Genomic DNA, 13,806 nt, shown 5'->3' with positions numbered 1-13,806 from the left:
GAAATAATTTCATGATGATGCCAGGTCACTTTTAGTAAAATCTAGTAATTGTTCTCATATGGGATATTATGTCCTATGCAAAGTATGTGCAAGGGCAAGAAGGACAAAAATGACTGGAATAAATAGTGGAGAAATGCAATTTCCGTTTTCCTAATAAAAAAAAGAATGTCCTTTCTAAAATGTAACTGAGAAAAATGAACAACAAGAGTGTCTGGTTGTGTTAATGTTGGTGGAGTTTGATAATTTTGTTCCTCTGCTACACATCAAATATAGATAACTCTTGTTACTCTTCATCCTCATCACTGTTGGGCAAGTCTTTAAAAAATTTAGCTCCCTCTGAGGATCTGGGCTAATTAAACTTTCATTCATCTTCTGAAACAAAAAAAGGGAGTGTTTCACTCTGCTCTTGCCTTCTGCAGAGAAGGTACCATGAGCATCAGTGCATCCAGTGCCTGGGAACGTGGCACTCCTGGCCTGTTTTGCTGAATGTTTGGATTTCCAAAGCCTCTCTCCATCACTTGCAGTTGTTCCAGGTTGTATAATGCTTTTTTTGTCCTGCTGAACTCCTGCTCTGGCCAGTAGTGGCTCTCACATTTTCCTGGTGAATGAATGCCTGGAGAACAGAGTTTCTCCCACCAGCGCAGTGGGGTGAGGAGATCTTAATTCCTGAAGCAGCACGTTCTCCTCCTGCTGTGTCAAATCTTTTTAAGGTTTGGTTCATGGCATGGCTGTGTTTGGGATTTTTTTTTTGTGAGTATGTGGGTCAGCTATTAGATTTTTCTAGATTTAGATTTTTCTGTCAGTTCTAGCAGGCTGTGACTTGTGGTCAGGGAAGGCTTGCTCCTGGAAATGCTGATAGGAGCCTGAGATAAGCAGTGAGTGAGTCATGTTGATTGCTGAGTAGCACAGTGGTGAAGGTCTTGTGTTGCTTTATTTCATGTTGGTTTTCCCCCTTCTTTCTGAATGCCTCCCATGAATGTTTGAAAAACCTGATGGAATGCTTTGCCAACCGCATTGTTGCAGTCCTTTTGCCAGAATTACTAACTTTCCTGTGATAACCATGTATGTACAGAATTATTTTAACACTGCTTACCTGGCCTCTACGTCTCTTCTTTTCCTTGGTGCCTCGAAGACCTGGACTAACACAAAGAACAAGGAGCTACAGTGTTCCTGAAAAAAATTTGGCAAAGGAAAGTATTACTAACCTAAAACTGGTAGATTTTGGGAGCAACATAGGTCTTTTGAGTGACAAGTTCGAAGTGCTTCTGCCTGGCACTGTTAGCCCATTGCTCTGTGTTATCTTTAGCCCAGAGTATCCACAGGGCAAGTCAAGATTAGGCCCACATAACCAGTTTGTAGCAGGTTGTTTTATTTCTAGAACTCCAGGAGTTACCTAATTAGCAGTAGTTTCTGTTGGAAACTGATAGTGGAAATACAGAGAAGTCTCAATACCAGGAGTTAGTGCTGTGGCAGAGAACCAGTCTCCTATAGAATTATTTAGCTGTAATTGATCAGGTGAAAATTTGATTATTTTTTGAGCTTCTGTCAGCAAAGAGGATTCTCAATCACTGCAGCTGAATTTAATATTGTGTGCAACTGGTGTATTATGTTATGAAGAGTGCTGTAGGTTGATGCTTTTTTATGAAGCTGAATAAAATTTTCATTGCTATAGATGTCTCTTCCAGCTGAAGAGATTGCCTGAACTCAGCTGTTGTCCAGTGATTATAAACAGCAATGTCTAGTAAAAATGTTTGAATGTGGTTTTTAACTCAAAAAATTAAGATGTCATTAATGTACTGAGAAGTGGCCTGTTTTCTCACCATAAAGTGGGATTTTCACTTAGTATTTGGCTAATCTTAGAAACTATGTAAACGTCCTTTAAAGCTTTTGATCGTTTTAATGCATAACTATGCTAAGTCAACTGAGTTGGTGTGTTCTTAACATAATACTTGAGGATTATTATTAATAACTGAGTGTTCTTTGTGGCTTTTTTCACAAAGCATGAATTCAAAGAGTAAGCTGTGCAGATTGCACTTGATGGTGCAGCAAGAAAGCACACACTAGAAGGAATACAAACACAGGCCTTCTGGTGATATTTGTTTCTGCCCAGTGGAATTTTAGGTGCCTATATGGCATTCCTGTAAGGAAATATTTGCCTGCTTAAGGGCATCATTGAAGCACTTTGAGGTAATTACTGGTTTGTGCTGGCTGGTTTCTTTGGAGGTGAAATTGTCCTGTGTCCTTGTGGGAGTTGGCAAAGGGATAAACAAACCAGGCAAATTTGTGCTCTGTGTCTTGAGTAAACACAGAAAACTTAGTGAGGATTTTCTTGTTCAGCTCCCAGCTATCCTGTCATGGGATAAGTACTCCCAAGACCTGAGCTTTTCGTTCAGGTGGTTTCATCACTTGGTATCTTTTGAGCCTTTCATTAAGTGGTATGAAACCCAAAGGAGAAAAATAGATGTTTTCCTTAAATAATTTTCAGAGCGGTAGTGCTGTCCTTCAGGTCTGTGGTGGCGTTAGGTCACTATGCAAGTCTTGTGCTCACGGTTTGGTTGTTCCTGTGTCTCAGCTCTCTGGTGTTGTTGTGTACCCACCTGCTGTTTGGATGTAGTAGCAAGAGTATTTTTAAGTGAGTTGGCATTAGACTTTTTATAGAAACAAGCTGTGCATCTCTTAAAAGCCTTTTAACATTGCTAGTCTTTGTCATTTTCAAAGAAGGTTAAAACATTCTATTCAGCCTCTTTGTTATATTTGCAGTTTCAAAAGCTGTTTCATTGATTGTGAGTGTTAGTTTCAGGCAATATTTACACTTTGCTATTGACTGTTTTGTAAGTTTAGTGTGTAGGTGGATTCCATTTGCCCCCAGGGAAGAAACTATCCTAACTAAGGCTTTAATTAGCTATTTCTTGGTTTTCATTGAGATTCTGGAAATTGAAGGTGTGAGAACTCATCAGAACTGGTGTAATTTGGATGGGATCTGAGTGAGTGTTAACTTTAATCATCTCCAAATACCAGCACAGCAAGGACAGGGAGCTGCTGGAGCCAGGCCAGAGCAGGGACACCAAGGGCATCAGAGGGATGGAGCAGCTCTGCTGGGAGGAAAGGCTGAGGGAATTGGGATTGTTCAGCCTGGAGAGGAGAAGGCTTTGGGGTGACCTCATTGTGGCCTTGCAGTGCCTGAAGGGAGCCCACAGGAAAGATGGAGCGAGACTATTTACAGGGGCCTGGAGTGACAGGACGAGGGGCAATGGCTTCACACTGACAGAGAGGAGGCTTAGATTGGATACGAGGCAGAATTTTTTCCCTGTGAGGGTGGGCAGACCCTGGCAATGGGTACCCAGAGCAGCTGTGGCTGCCCCATCCCTGGCAGTGTCCAAGGCCAGGCTGAACAGGGCTCTGTGCAGCCTGGGATAGTGGAAGGTGTCCCTGCTCACGGCAGAGGGCTGGGCTGGGATGATCTTGGGGGTTCTTTCCATTCCTGGCTGTTCTGTGATACTGTGAATTACATTTGTAATACTGTGTAACAAAATGTTTGCAGTTTTGCAAACGGCTAGGTTTGGGGAGGAGGAGAATTTGTAAAATTGTGCCGAGATGTAATTGAAAGAAGAGTTTTGATAAAAACACACGGCAAAAATGGCCAAGTCATCAAAAGAACCAGACTCACTGTTGTGTATCAGCAGGCCAGGACAGCCTATTGGCCACTTGGCTTCAGGTCTCCCTTGACTGAGCAGGACTCTGAAAGGTATCAGTACGTCTTTGCAGCATGTTGGTGCCCTGTGTTTGTAGCTCTTTGTCTTTGAACTGCAGAGGTTTGGGCCTCCCACATATTGTTGTAGTGTAAGGGACCTTCTCAAATGGAATTTGGGGGTTTGCTGTCCACTGCTCTAAATCAAGAGAGAGACAGTTCCATGGAAGTCTGAAAACAGTGTAACAGACACAATGGGCTTTATTGCTGCTGTTCTTTATCTTGATTCTTTTCCTGTTATTTCTGCTAATGGCAGCAGGATCTCGGTCCTGCTTTTGAACTCTGAAGAAATCTTTCCGTTTTGTCTGGCTTGTGTTGAGCACTTAATTTTAGGTAATGAGTCCGACAGTCCCCTATGAAAACCAAGCAAACAAAAAAAAAAGTAAATAAGTAACTGGTGGTTCAACTGTAAGAAAAGGTCTGAATAAAAGTGTTGACTTCTGCCTTGGTCTGGCTCTGGGGTTAATATGAAGACCTCATTAGTCAGTTAGAAAAACTTAACAGAAAATCTTTTTTAATCTTGTGAAGAAAAAGTTTTGGGAATATGAAGACTCTCTCATTCCACTGTTCCAGTGCTTAGAGAGTCTGGTTATCTAGAATCACAGACTGGTTTGGGTTGGAAGGGAGCTTAAGGATCATTTTGGTCTAAACCCCCTGCCATGGGCAGGGATGCCACTAAGATTTATTATGTTTATTTTCACTTTGCTATACAAGGTGTTTTTTAACCTGCCCATTATCTTCTTTTTTGCGACAAACCTTGTTGTGGTTACTTTCCTTTTCTTATGTGACCTAGTAGACTTGAGCAGTCATCTATTAAAGTAGCTTTTCCTTGTCTCCCATCCCATACCTTGCATCTCACCCCCAAAAATATACCTTTTTCAGAGAATTCAAGTACTGACTGATAGGGGTCATGTTTGTAGAAGAAAACTTGGTTTTAATGTTCACACTAAAATTAATTATTTACATTTAGCAACCCCATTGGTGTGAGATGTGAGGAGGTGGCTTTAACAGTGACAGCACCAGCCTGTGCCATAAGCTGAACAGTAGAAGTGGACAGTAAAGTGACGCTTTCTTCTTGATTATTAGTGACCTTTTAAAGTGTTTAAGTTGTTGTGTTGCCAATCACAAAAATTAAGTTTTGTAGTAGCTGAAGCAAGAACTTGTTATGTACCTTTATACTACCAAATAAATAAATAATTTTCAAAGACTCTAATGGCATAAATTGCATTTCCTGGTAGCTGATGATGAGTTGGCCCTTGTATCTCCCAGGTGCTAATTAACTACCAGTAAGTGTCCAACTAGAGATTGTAATTAGTTCTGAAACTGCTGTGCCTTGATCACTTTCTGCAGGGTTTCTCCTAAGTTAAATCTCAAGAGAGACAAATGCTGTGGCTTTACTTCCTGCTGTTTGGGAAGGAGGCATTGGATTGCAATACAGAAATTAACTTTTCTCTCTCTCACATTTGCCTTACACTTGCACCTGTGTGAGGTCCAAGTGTATTTGGAATTTGTTGCTCAGAGGGTTGATTAAATTTCCTTGGACAGGGTGCAGTAAATCCAGCAAAAATCAGCTCTGTGTTTGTCTTCCATTGACTCACGGGTAATTGCAAGGAAAGAAAAAGGATGTTTGGCATCTCTTGACTACATAATGAAGTGGGAGATTAAAGCTCCACATGAAAAGAAATCTGTGATTATATAATAGCAGTAGCTGCTGTAAGATGTTTATTTCTTTGGTTAGTAACTGAGAAATGGTGTATTATAACCCTGATAATATTTCCTCACACTCTCTGGGAGGGGAACATGATGGCACAGGACTGGGATGTTTGATGAAGGACTGATGGAAGGTACTCATCTTCCCCAAGGACAAAAGCTTGTGGAGGAAGCTGGAAATATGCAAGCTTTCAGGCCTGGCTTTGCTTTCTGCAGGTGCCATCTGTGTCTGTTTTTTACAGCCATGAAACACGTAACAGCTGCACACTTCAGTATTTTACTTCTTATTAGCCAGTGTGTGCTTTCAGTTAAAGACATTTGAAGTTCATTAGATGGAAGCTATTTGCAGACACAAGCTACCTGGAAGAAATTATTGCTTAACAAACTCACTGTATTATTATTTACTGAAACTGAGTTACTTTCAGGGTGTTTCAACATAAACAAGAAAATTACATGTTGTCCATGTTTCGATATTTCCCATACATTAATGAAGTTTTTTTCAAGACATCATCTCAAATAAAGATCTCTTAATATATTGATGATAGTATGAAGTCTCTTTGGCCCTTGAGCACTTTAACTTTGCTTTGTGTGCAAAGGCAGAACCAAGAGAGATGGGCTTATGATTGCTCTCATGAGTGCAAGTAGTTTGTCTTGGTGATGTCCTTTCCTTCTGGATGAGTACTGGCATGGTCAGGGAGGAATTCACTGGCTGCTTTTATCCTCTCAGCAGTGTAGTTTCATTGGCTCGTGCATATTGCTGGACTCCTTGTGAGCTTCTGGCTCTTAACAAATGTGGATTTGATTCCTGACCCAGTTCACTCAGAACTGAGGGGTGCCACGTGGGCCAGGCAGGAAGAATGGTACAGTTCAGAATTCTGCTTTCAAGTGTCAGTGGAGCTGTGTGCTTTGGAAACAGGGGAAAGATGAGTTTGTGGAATCAAATGGAAGGCTGCAGCAGTGCACTGCCTGCAAGGTGGCGGTCACAAAAGAGAGCACTGCAGGCCTTGGGAACAGGGGCTGGATTTCTCTGTCACCTGCTAGGTTTTGCTGCTGCTGAGGGCGCTGTCTTAAGTGCTTTGCTTTGTCCTGAGCAATTCTAAGAAGTCTGGAATCTGGGTTATTAGCAGTGGGTTATGACTCCTTGCCAAGAAAAGGGTAATTGAAGTTAACCTTTAAACCCTCTGGAAAATCACTGGTTTGGGTGAGAGATGTCTTGTGTTGAAAGGGTTATTTGGAAATGCAGAGCAATGTTGAATGTTCTGCTGATGTTACAGACAAAACTGACTTGACACTGGGTATTTTTACTGGTTTGGGTTAATTCTAAACTGAACCAATTTGAATTTACAAACAGTGGCTGTTTAATCCTGATGTCTTAATTATTTTATGTTCCTAATATGGGCTCTGGAAACTAACCTACCTTGGTGCTCATACAAAATCAGGCCAAATCATCACACAAAGGGATGCAGTGTAAACAACCCAGAGAAGCAGAAAAGAAGGGGTTTTACTTGCAAAGATAGCAGCATTCTTTCATTATTTTCAAAAATAGAACAGGCTCTCAAGAATTGCCTATAAATTGATATGATGTGGAAATGGGAATTGTCTGGCAGTGCCTAGAAAGTGGAGCATTGTTTACTGAGGAATTGTAATACCAACTGTGAGCAAACTGGAGGGGCTGATGGATTCTGGCTGTACTGCAGTCACAAGCTGCATGGTGAGCCACTGTTTTGCCACCAGTGTAGTCATTCTGCTGGCAGGGACACTTGCTCAGTGGTAAAGGAATCATAAAACCTGAATAGCTTGGGTTGGAAGGGACTTTAAAGCGTATCCTGTTCCAACCCCTCTGCCATGGGCAAGGACACCTTCCACTATCCCAGGTTGCTCAGAGCCCCATTCAGCCTGGCCTTGGACACTGCCAGGGATGGGGCAGCCATAGCTCCTCTGGAAAGGGAGATTATTTCTCATTAGTTCTTCTGGGTTTTAACTACACAAATGGAAATAAACCAGCATCTTACTCCATTTTTTTTTTCAGTTACTGTTAAATACACTTATCTTCAAGGAAAGAAATAAAAGCGAATGGCACGTCATTGTACTTCTATTTTTATGTGCTACCCCTTCTAAGTTGCCTAAGTACCTGGATGACTTGCCCAACTGTACTTTTTCAGAGATGTGCATGCTTAATGACATACATGTTTTAACTTGAACTCTTCCTTTAAAATGCCTTCCTGTGGTTCTAACCACTAGGATTAATAACAAGAGCTAACCTCCAACGCAGACAGGTCAGTGGCTGTGTGAATAGCCAGGCCTAATCCTGATTTCTGCTGAATGCTGCTTGACTGTATTACTCAGTCTCTCTCTTTTTCTTTAAATATGCTTTCTCATAAATGCTTTTCTGAGAACCAGTGCAAAATACTTAGTCACAGGTAGGTATGGCAGGAGTTTGCTGTGTTTGAAGAATTAGTAGTCAAGTGTGAAATTGTGCAGGTAAGGTAGGAATGTAAAGTAAGGGAGCTGCTCTCTTTAAATCAGAGGGCAGACTTGGGTTGACTGTGAATGAAAAACAAGTTTTCAACAACAAAGCAAATTCTTGCCATGACTTTCTCTGTTGTTCTGTTGGATAATTACCTAATGAAGTGAGCCTGACTGTGTGGAACCACAGAGGTGTGGCCAGGGCAGTGTTTTGAGAGTCCTGTGATCATCAGCTTATTGGAACCATGGTGCTTCCAGGGCTGCTGAAGGAAGCAGAGGAAAACATTCCTCCTGTCGCTGAGTGTGACACCTCAGTGCTCTGGTGTTGGAAAAAATGAAGTCTTCTTGCTGACAAGAAGAGAAACTCCTGGTTTCTGTGCCATTCCCCCAGTGTTTTCCAGGCGCAGCCGTGGGGATGAAGGAGTTGAGTAGGATGTGCAGGTGAGTCCGCGGGTGAACTGTGGTGGTTCTCTGCTGTATCAGCTCCCCCTTTTCATCCTGGAGTAATGGTTCCATGGGCTTTAATCACAGGGGTTGCAAAACAAAGTGTTAGTTTGGAGGAAGAGAAAGCAACCTGCTCTGCCTGTGAGTATTCTGCTCTGATGTCCTCTGAGCTCATGTGCTGGAGCTCTCTTGGCTGTGTCATTTAAACAGAAAGAAAATAAATCACTTCAAGTGTTTTTCTTCTTTCTTGTTTCTCATCAACTGGAACTCTAAAGGCTTCAAATGTATTAAATGAAGTCAAGCCTCTTGTTCCTGGAAGGCAAGTGCCCTTCACGTACTTGCAAGGAGACAAATGACAGGCAGAACTCTGGAGATCTCTGTCAAGACTTTTCTTTTACATCAAGGTGCTTTATAATTTTAATTTCAATCTTCTTGGCTTATGTGTCGACATTTTTTTTTTTCGCAACACTTGCTTTTCAACACCACAGTAGAGCTTAAAGGACTAGGATCCAGTGTTGTGAGCAGATAAGGAGGGCTGAATTTGAAGATGAGCAGTTTTTTTCTCTTCCTGAGAAGAGCTAAATAGCAGTAACAAAGAAGCATCTTTTCTGAGATGTAAATGGTGTTGCTTCTGCTAATACAGGGTATGGGACTTAATGGTGCAGTGAAGTCTGGGCTGGACAAGTCCTCTCTCAATTCTATTTGAGGCTGCTCAGGGAAGAGAGGCAGTAAATGTTTTGGATCTTGTTGTGACTGGTCGCCTTCTACAGTCAGGTGAGGACATGAACAAGTGGCTGCAGTCACTGAAGACATGAAGAGCTTGATGCTGTTTATAGTCTCCTAATGAGTCTTGCTTCCAGTTTGGATCAGTTTTGTCCCTGTAGGTAAGAGTAGTAGCCAAGGCAGGGTGATACAGATCCTGTTAATGTGGGAGCACATGCTGTTTATGAATAGGGTCAGAAAGGTCAGAAGAGTGAGCTGGCAGGAGGTAGAGCTGCCTTCCCCTCCCCACTGGTGTGCCCCCAAACTGTCTTGTCAGCATTCTGTTTTCCCACCTGATGAGAAGACACAGTCTTGCACCTGCAGAGCTTCATACCACAGGCTTGTAAATGACATTCCAAGCCAGGATGCTGCCTGTACTGACTGACTTGTGACAGGTAAGCTCTCCTCTTGCTAGGAGCCAAACACCAGTCCCAAGTTTATTTTTACATGGGTTATTATATAGCTGCTGAAGGATGACTTCTGATTACCAGTGATGAGAAGATAATTGGGACCATCTGCCCCAGATGTGGTACAAGGCCTCCCTAGCTGGCAGCACCTGATCCTCCTCACCACCCTGTCCAAAGCAAACATACCTTTCATCACTACCTCAAGGCATCCACAGATCCCTTTGTACTTTGGATATGATGTTGTATCTTTCTAGGCTGTGGCCTCGAGGCTAATAATTCACAGTGGTGTAGGCTCCAAGTGATATCTGCAGTCTTTCAGAGTTGTCATTGCCTTGATAGGAACAGAAGCTAACATCTTGTATTTCACATTACCCACAAGAACTGACTGAAATGTTCTGACCTTGTTAACATTACAGATGTGTCTCCTTGGAGATAAGGACTCAAACTTTCTAAGCTATTCTTTCTGTATTTTTTTTTCTTCTTTGTGGCTAACTGTTACTTAATTCACCAAAGACAGAAAGGGATGTAATTTTAAAGATTTCCTGCTTTTAATCAAGAATGCTGCTTTCCTGTATTTAAAAAAAATGCAAACACCCTCTTGCCCTCTCTTCCCCCCCAAAAAATCCACCCCACTCCATGTTTTGAAAAGTGAACTTCACACCTTTTTTAATGCTCTTCCTCTGTAAGGTCTTTGTCAGTGTCATAAGCTGTTTTGTGTTTCCTGAACTTCATTTAAACAGAGGGTTGTTTTTATTCACATGAATTGAGGAACAGTTTTGATCACCCGGTAAGCTGTAGACCACCTGTGAAGAAAATAAAACATGATTTAAGTTAAAAAGATTTGTTACCATGCCAATCTTGTTTTCCTTCCATGGGAGTGGAAGGGTCACAGTTGCTTTAAAAGTGTGTGACTGAAAGAGACCACCTGAGTTGGAAAGTAATTTCTTGTTCTTTCCAGTCCTCCTCCTGCACTGCTGACTATTGACTAATAAAAGTTCAGTCAGAAGTTTTGGGGAAAGCCTCCATGAGAATAGATCATCAAAACAGGCAGTTTGCATTTCTAGGAGTCCCTCTAATACACGTTTAGTGAAAGAATGAGCCTGGTTAGGTTTGGGTTTCGTGTTCTTCTCCCTTCTTTCACAGAAGTGGGAGATCTTTCCACGTGCTGGAAAGGGAGTTTCTCACCTACAACAGGTAGAAATCTTACCACTCACTGTGTTTCCTCCCTCCCACTGAGTTCCCTGCATGTGCAGTCTGTATTTCCTTCTGATCTGAGATACACATTGTCACCAGCACCATTTTACCAGTGTGGAGCTGCCAAAACTGATTGATTGTGAAGCAGGTTGGTCATCTTGGTTCACATTAGAAAGAAACCTGACCTCTGGAGAAGTCCTTTCTTGTGACATCTCTTAAAATAAGCTCTTCCTCTGAGCTATTTGTGGCATTTGCAAGCGTGCATCTCCTCAGAGCCTTGTGGGAAAAGGCTTTTAATGCCTCTCTTATTTTACCTACTTCTGTTAATTGTGTTTTCTTTCTAACTTTTGGTTTTTAGAGACAGTATGCCAGCAAACCTAGGCAGCAATTTATGCTGTATGCCTGCTTAGATTGAATTAGGCTGGACTCCTTTCTTGCTGGTTTGAGTGACTTCTCTTTATTCCTGTATCTCTTTGTGTTTTATGTGAGAATCTCTTTCTACAAGTACAAACTGGAACTCAGGCTGCAATGTGAGAACAAAGACCACTTTAGTATTTTTCTTGGGACTTTCATAAAATAAAATACATAAAACATCTCCGTTAAAATGTCTGGATTGATGAAGGGAAGGGGGGAAAAGAGCGCTTTTTCCTCCAGCAGTGGCTTGATTAATGGATTTATTGTTTGTACAGATTTTGTCAGGAAGCCATATGGCTTGAGGAAAACAAAGAGGAAGTGGCTGATGTTGGGAATCTGATTTAATAGGGGTCCCTAAGGACAGAATGTGGCTGTTATCCTTACTCCTTCCCACTCAGTTTGCAGAGTGGTCTGAGGAGAGCTTTAGGGCTTCAGCAGAGCTGCAGATAATGCTGCTCTTTTGCAGTGGAAGTGTCGGTCCCTGCTGCTGGATCAGCATCACGACCACTCCATTCTTAGGTTCAGAATCCACTATTCTTCAGCTTTTATACAAGGTGCCCTGGGGTAATTAACTAACAGCAGTAATTGAAATGTTTACTATTTTTGTATAGGCAGTTGATCAGTTTACAGTAGATGAAGACAACTTTTAGCATCTCAAAGTGGAGTTTTCATAGTTTAGGGTGAGATTATTATTTCTCTCTTCTCTATCTCTCCCTCACTCCCCTTGCAAAATTCAAGCATCTGTGCCTCTGGATTAACTAATTCACCATCTGTATCCTAAAACCAGATTTATTTTCCTAATCTAACATGTGTAAGTGGGGATTGGTAAGTAGCTGGGGCTCAAGCACTGGTGATTTAACCTGATGTGGTGGGTTAGATGAATGTTCTGCATTTTCTATGACTGTTTGACCCTACTTAGGACTATGTGGTGAATAAAGCTGAGTAGAGAACTTAAAGGAATGTTCTCTAATGGAACTGCAATCAAATACATTAAGGAGATTTAACATCATATCTTCCTTCTGTTAAATTACAGCTTCTCAGCTGAGAGACATAAACTCACCAGAAATTATTCTGTTCACTTCAGAGCTAGAGTAAAAGGCTCATGTGAACTGTTAGTAAATGTTAGTGGATCTGCAGAGTGGAAATCACAAAACATCACAAAAACATATTCTGGCAACCCAGGAATTTAATTAATATAGGTTTGTGAATGAAAGCTGCATATTCAGTCATGGTGGAAAAGATTTGGTATGTGCCTGAGACTTTTGGAGCTCCCAAATGTCCTATTGTGGAGTTTCAGGCTATGAGAGAAGCAATTACTCCTACAGGGCTTTGATGCATTGTGTGCATAGTCTAGTGTTATACAGACCTCCCTGCTTTCCAGATCTTTAAGAGGTTTTTGTTGTTTTCTGAACTCTTATCATGTTCTTATGCTGGAGTTGGTGCTTACTGCATCTTTCCATCGGAAAGCTATTAGTAGACAAAGATTTTGTCTGGACAAAATGCAGCATCTGACAACAGTGGTAGAGGAGATGCTGAAATACCAGTGGAAAGTTTTTCTGATTTAGAGCTGTTTTTCCATGCTGCACTCTATAAAGTTCCCGTGTAGAGTTACACATAATAGATATGTTCCTTTAAAATATTATTCAGAAAATAATATTGGTCGTGAAGACTTAAAAATAACCACATTTCCCATGTTCTCTTTGGCTATGCCATAATATTAGGCAATGCCTGTCACAATGATGCTGTTAAACATTGTTGTAGTAAGCATGCCTTCCAAGCTGATTATTAGTCTTAATCAGCAGTTTGGGATTTGTTACCTTTTGCACAGTTTGTTTGGCTGCTTGTGCATGCATTGCTCGTGATTCACCGCTGCGAGGGAGTCAGGGTGTGCAGCTCCAGAGCACTTGGAGGGTTATACATCTGGAAGTGCTCCAGTCTGAGGATTATTTTCCTTAAAAAGAAAATTGGGAAAGAAGATTATTTCACAATCTCCTATATTTGCAATTTACTAGTGGTAGATGCTCGTGACTACCTAATACAGTGCTTAGGAATTTTTTTTTTTTCTCCCAGTGTTCTGGAAAGTTGTTGAAATGGTGTTTACCACACTTAGTTATTTATAGCAGGAACATGTCACACCAGGTATAAGAAGCAGCAAATTAAGAGCAGTATTCCACATTTCTTTTCAACGAACGTTTCAAAAATAAAATACTGCTTGTGTGTATCAGGCTGTTGTAGATCTGTAGGTGCTAGGTGAACACTGTGTTTTTCCAAAACATTAAAGGAAGGAGGGGGAATATAACTTCATCCTCAAGAAGGTTTTTTCACTAATGTATAACAATATTTCTCTTTTTTTTTTCCTTCTAGGAACTGCCCTCATCAGCAGAGTGGACACTGATGCCTGGAGTAGCAGATTGTGCATAAGCAGACATCTCTGTCTTCATCTGCAAGTAAGAATTTAGCACCAAAACCCTCCCAGAAAGAGTTTCCCTCTTCCCTTCTGAAGGTACTTGCACCTAAAGCATTCTGAAAGCTCTATAAAGTTTAAAGAATCACAGAATGGTCTGGGTTGGAGGGGACCTTAAAGATTATCTCCTTCCACCCCCCTGCCATGGGCCGGGACATCTTCCACTAGACCAGGTTGCTCAGAGCCCCATCCTACCT

At 41.5% G+C, this 13,806-nt stretch overlaps 1 protein-coding gene across 2 annotated transcripts in view; it reads left to right on the top strand.

Moving 5' to 3' along the window:
• The window catches only part of RASSF8 (Ras association domain family member 8), a 74,780-nt gene that overhangs the window by 23,137 nt on the left and 37,837 nt on the right, over positions 1-13,806 (top strand). The window contains exon 2 of one of the 2 annotated variants that reach the window (XM_066183755.1): positions 13,510-13,592. The gene's annotated coding sequence lies outside the window, so the exon portion shown is untranslated. Of the gene's footprint in view, positions 1-13,509; positions 13,649-13,806 lie in introns of both variants that reach the window. The other variant, XM_066183756.1, reaches the window with a different exon arrangement.

The sequence above is a fragment of the Chamaea fasciata genome, unplaced genomic scaffold, assembly GCF_029207755.1.
Source record: "Chamaea fasciata isolate MVZ Bird 193981 ecotype frontalis unplaced genomic scaffold, bChaFas1.0.hap1 SCAF_5, whole genome shotgun sequence".
Classification (NCBI taxonomy): Eukaryota; Metazoa; Chordata; class Aves; order Passeriformes; family Sylviidae; genus Chamaea; species Chamaea fasciata.
Note: the sequence above shows the minus strand (reverse complement) of the source record. Positions and strands in the feature narration are given on the sequence as shown.